The sequence below is a fragment of the Aristolochia californica genome, unplaced genomic scaffold (genome assembly GCF_029961685.1).
Source record: "Aristolochia californica isolate CCGP_79_NKW_82.1479 unplaced genomic scaffold, dmAriCali1.0.hap1 SCAF_9, whole genome shotgun sequence".
In the NCBI taxonomy this organism is placed as follows: Eukaryota; Viridiplantae; Streptophyta; class Magnoliopsida; order Piperales; family Aristolochiaceae; genus Aristolochia; species Aristolochia californica.
The window spans coordinates 25,581,005-25,586,720 of record NW_027182290.1 but is presented as its reverse complement, the minus strand read 5'-3'; the positions used below and the strand labels follow the sequence as shown (position 1 = coordinate 25,586,720).

Below are 5,716 nucleotides of genomic sequence, written 5' to 3'. Positions count from 1 at the left end.
TATTTCTAAAGTTAAATATTTTGTTACTTTTGTTGATGATTTTGTTACGAACCCAATAATGGGATGAGTGATGCAAAGACATCGGGCTGAGTCAATTACTCTAGTGGAGTAAGTTACTGAGTCATTAAGTTTTTTTTTCAAGTTAAATGCCGTGGAGGGGTCTTTAATTTTCCCTTGAACCTTTTATTTTTCAAGTTAAATGTCATGGAGGGGAAAATTTGTAATTTTCTCATGAACCTTGTGCACATGAACCCTATTTAGAGGGGAAATGGAATGGAAAAGGGAAGTTTGAATTTAGGTTAAACAGAGGGTTTGGGTTCTCCTAAACGAGCTCGGGGGTGTGCGTTCCCCTTAATGAACCTAGGGTTTTCAAGCTTCCCTTTGGCTTGATTTTCTTTCTTCTCTTCTTCTTCCCTACGAATCGTTGTGTTAGATCTGGGACCATAACAATGTGGTATCAGAGCAGAGACACAATGAGTGATTCGTTGATTGAAGATGAAATACATGCAGTACTGCGGGCAAAGTTTTCAGCAATGCTACATTAGACTTCCATTAAAATAGAGGAGAGATTGCTGGAATTCGAGAAGCATCGTAAAAAAAAAACAGAGAGGAAGGTCATTATTCCAGTAGATGAACAGTTGTTGTTGTTCATCGGCCGACCTCAAATTTCTCCGGTGCAGCCCAAATTGGGTTTGCATGTTTTCGCCGAGCGCCTCCTCTCCTTGTGGCAACCTAGACCGAAGCCCAGACTATGGGAACCCGAAGCGGGCTCGAGAGCCAAAGCAGAGGTGAAGATCCTCGGGACTCAGGACTCTCCTCGGGGTCGATTGATTTTGTGACCCATGGAGACCCCTCATATCCTCGACGCCGACACAACCAATTTGTTTTAAAAATACGAGCTCGATAGGCTCATCTACCAGGGATCCTATGCCAAAAGTTTATACGCCAAGGCCGTCATTGACGGCATAGCATTCGCCATCAGGGTCATCGGCAAGAAGAGCTTGGACACGTCAGTGCCGGAAGCGAAGGAGGACGATACTATTGAGGAAGATGAAAATTCCTGGAATGTCAACTCTGTTTTCCACAATAATCCGACAATGAAGTTTGGTGTTGGAATCATTGATGCCGATTTGAAAAAAATTTGTGCTTCTGCTGGAGAGTTCGCTGGAAACCCTGGATTGCATGATGAGTCCTAGGATTTCAATCTTGTTCTTGAGGGCCACAAAGAAGATCACCAAAAGACCAAATGTGTTCACAACCATCTGAATGAAGGTGCTAAGGAAAGTTTGGATTTATCAAGATAGACAGGTATGTTCAATTTCCTAATTCATGATAATGAGGAACTTTTTGACAGTGTAACTGAGGTGTGAGAGAAGGGGGAGATTGAAGTAAAGGGTTTTGTCTATGGGGGATGTGAAATTTCCAGTCACTAGGGAGTGCAAGCAATTGATAACATGAGAGAAGATGCGATTTCTCTAAGCAACATGTTTCCCACTATTGAACACTGTTGCCAAGCTTCTACCCATAAAGGTAGTGTAGATGTCAACAGAAATCAAATGGTTTTTGTAAAGCCAATGATGAAGAGAAAATTACTCTAAAAAAAAATTCAGGTGGACACATGAAGACTGTAATGATGACTTATATTGTTTTTCATGAGAATAGAATCAAATTCTGGGCGGAGACTTAACAGGGTATATTTGATGCGGTTTTGCATGGGCATATTGCATTTGCGTCTGATCCATGGCCATCAATTTCTAGTGGTGCAAAAGAACTAGTAAAAACGATGTTGAGAGCAGATCCTGGAGAGCGACTTTCTACAATTGAGTTCTAAATCATACATGGGTCTATGAGGGTGGGGATGCACCTGACAAACCAATTGATAGTGCAATCTTAACTAGAAGGAAGCAGTTCAAGGCAATGAATAAGCTCTAAAAATTTTCCTTAACGGTAATTGCTCAAAATATTTCTGAGGAAAAAGTCATGAGCTTGAAAGAGATGTTCAAATCTATGGATACAGATAACAATGGCACCATCACTTTTGAAGAACTGAAAAGTGGTCTGTCAAAGTGGGGGGATTAAGCTTTCAGAATCTGAAGTTAGTCAACTGATGGAAGCAGCTGATGTCGAGGGAAATAGTACAATTGATTATATTGAATTCATAATAGCAATGACACATCTGTGGAAAAAGAAGATCACTTGTATACAGCTACTGAAATTTTTGACAAGGACAAGAGTGGATCCAAATATGGACCTGCTGGTTTGGCAGCACAGGGGTTATGCAGAGATCCACCTAGTGTTGGGGGTGATGTAGCCTGCCAGATATATGTTGAACTGCATAGAAGGATTCAGACAAATGTTGAGTTCAGATTTGAATTGGTGCCAATTGATATGGGAGGTGCAACTGAAATTTTGTATGTTGTCAAAACAAATAATCTAGGTGCTTCTAGTGGAACATTAGAGCCTACAGTCAATTTTTTTTTCAGCACGACACGCTATTCCTGCAGTATTAAATTTCACTCTATTCCAACAGTATTGAAGGTCAATCTGCCCATAGATCAGTTAACCAATCTCTTGCAGTGGGTAAATCTTATACCTAATGACATGCCTAGAACAACAGTGGAGTCCTGGAATTCTACACTAAGAGGGTCTATTAAAAAGGGAAATGTGATGATTGCTAGATATTTACGGGGCAGACACCCAGGGCATGGGCTTAAGCTGGTAAGGGAGATGAAGTTGGGTGGGGCAGGAGAGGCCAACCAAGTAGTTGATAGCAAGACCTGCAGAGAAGGGGCAAGGTTGCACTCTATCTCAATAGGAAGGATTCCACTGGCAGAGGCAATAAATGCTAACTTCTTTGTTGTTGCTATAACAAGTCACTAGAGAGCACTAATTGCTCTTCGTGAGTCCTCTCAGCAGAAGTATAATGACATTGTTGCTGTCAACTTAGTGGTCTGCGGATGGAGAAAATACTTCAACAAAAAATTATATTGCTATTTGTGAGACCATCATCAGGTATGGAATCCTTGTTCAAGATTTTATTAAGTTAAGCCCCATGAATGAACATGACTGTCCTTTGAGCTATACAATACATATCTACAAGCAAAGGCCAATAGTACATGTCCCTACTGATATGGTGACATATACCATCCTCCTAAATGCATATGGTTTGGCTGGGAGTGTAGTGAGGGCACCAAACATTTATGAGGAAATAAGACATATGGCAGTAGTTGGAGTCGCGAAACCAGTTTAGAATTGGCCCTTCTTCTTCGTTGTTGCTATTGGATTGTGGGCAGGACTCTTAGTGGATACACAACACCGTATTACACTAGCGATGCTTACAGCCCTGTGCCAGGTGTTGCTAATTCCTATCGGACAGGCAGTGCCACAAATGTGATATTCGGGCTTCATCTGGGATATAAGTCTGTCATTATTCCCATTTCTGCTATTGATATCAGCATTTTTGTCAACTTTAACCTTGCTGCCATGTATGGCATTGTAGTGACAGCTCTTGCATTGTTGAGCACCACTGCTATTGGTTTTGACATTGAGGCATATGGTCCCATTAGTGACAAGGCTGGAGGTTTTGCTAAAATGGCTGGCATGAGTCACAGGATACGCAAAAGAACGGATACCCTTGCTGTCGTAGGAACCACTACTGCTACTTGTGGAAGGGGGTTCAGCCGCCCTAGTGTCTTTGGCTCTCTTTGGTGCCTTGGTGCATCATGCTGAATTTCCCACAGGGGAGGCTTTAACACCTAAAATCTTCGTTGGGTTGATGGTGGGTGCAATGCTTCCATACTGGTTCTCCGCCATGAACATGAAAAGTGTGGGAAGTGCAGCCTTGAAAATGGGGGCCGAAGTGAGGAGACTATTTCACGCAATTCAAGGACATATGGAGGGAAGAGCAAGACCTGACAATGTGCTTGTGTCATCTGGTGGGTTGACGCGGCTGCCATAGAGCCTACTTGGGAAATTGTGGCGATGTCTCAGCACGCCTCCCTACTTTTGAGCTTGAGGACAAGCTCGTTCTCCAGGGGGGTGTAATGTTATGAACCCAAATAATGGGCCGAGTCATGCAAAGACGATAGGCTGAGTGAATTACTCTGGCGGAGTCAGTTACTGAGTCACTAAGTTTGATTTTCAAGTTAAATGCCATGGAGGGGCAAATCATAATTTTCTCTTGAATCTTTTTCTTTTCAAGTTAAATGTCGTGGAGGGGCAAATCTATAGTTTTCTCTTGAACCTTGTGGACATGAACCCTATTTAGAGGGAAAATGGAATGAAAAAAGGGATGTCTGAATTTAGGTTAAACAGAGGGTTTGAGTTCTCCTAAACAAGCTCAAAGGGGGAGGGGGAGGGAGTGAGTGGTTGGGGTGGTGTTCCCCTTAACGAACCTAGGGTTTTCATGCTTCCCTTTGCCTTGATTTTCTTTCTTCTCTTCTTCTTCCCTACGAATGGCTGTGTTAGATCCAGGATTGTAATAGATTTTACCCAGGTTACTTGGTTATATATATTTAAAGAAAGATCTAGCATATTTACTATCATTAAGGCCTTTCATGCTATGGTATTAACCCAGTTTGGCAAGAAAATTCAAGTACTTAGGTCTGAAAATGCTAAAGAGTACTTGTCTAGTGTGTTTCAATTCTTCAATGAAGGTAATGGCCTTATCTATCAAACATCTTGTGCTTACACACCTCAACAGAATGGTGTTTCCAAAAGAAAGAACCGTCATCTCTTTGAGGTTTCTCGTGGCCTCCTCTACTCCAAGAAGGTACCCTACTTTTATTGGCCTGATGCCATACTTATGGCCCATTTCCTTATCAATAGGTTACCTTCATCTGTACTAGGTCATAAGACTCCCTATTCTGTATTATTTCCTTGTGAAGACCCATTTTATCTTCTCGTAAAGGTCTTTGGGTGTGCTTGTTTTGTCCATATCACATCTCCTCAGAAAAGTAAACTTGTTCCTAGTTCTATGACGTACATTTTCTTTGGTTACTCTCGCACCCAAAAAGGTTGTCTGTTACAATCCTACCCTTCAACGGTTACTTGTGTCTAAGGATGTGACTTTTTTTAGGACACCTCCTAGTCCTTGAATGATGCTCCTCCGGGTATGTCATTCCCTCCTACTACTCCTCGTCCATTAGTGCCATTTGTTGATTTTCAGGATTCCATTGATTTAGATCATGGAGAAAAAGAGAGAGACACCCAGTGGGAGAAAACAGGAGGAAGAAGAGGTTATGGACTTGTTGCCCTAACCCTTCCCCTAAACTTAATTTATAGATTGGCAAAACTACCATATTATAATAATTCCCCTGGAACTTAACGTAAATACATCAATGCCATCTCTATAAGATGACTCTTTATTTACCATCTTGCCATCATTGTATGGGCCTATGGACCTTCTCCTTGGTATATGGGCCTTGAGCCCATCTTCCACATCTCTTGGATGTGTGGGCCTTCCTTAGTCTTATGGGCTTGGGCCCATCTTCCAACACACTTGGATATGTGGGCTTTCCTTGGTTGTGTGGGCTTGGGCCCATCTTCCAATACCCCCTCAAACTAGGGGTGAGAGAACATCATGAACTCCCAGCCTGCTTAAATGGTGTATAAGATCTTCTTGTATAAAATGGCAGTCCTTATTATCGTCCAATACTCCCCCTCACGCTGGTGATTTCTTCCATGAGGCCTGACTGGCATAAGATAAGTTAGAGTA

At 42.1% G+C, this 5,716-nt stretch overlaps 1 pseudogene; it reads left to right on the top strand.

The window, feature by feature from the left end:
* The first annotated feature begins 1,980 nt into the window (after positions 1–1,980).
* LOC137940685 (pyrophosphate-energized vacuolar membrane proton pump-like) lies at positions 1,981–4,310 on the top strand (annotated as a pseudogene).
* The last annotated feature ends 1,406 nt before the right edge of the window (positions 4,311–5,716 follow it).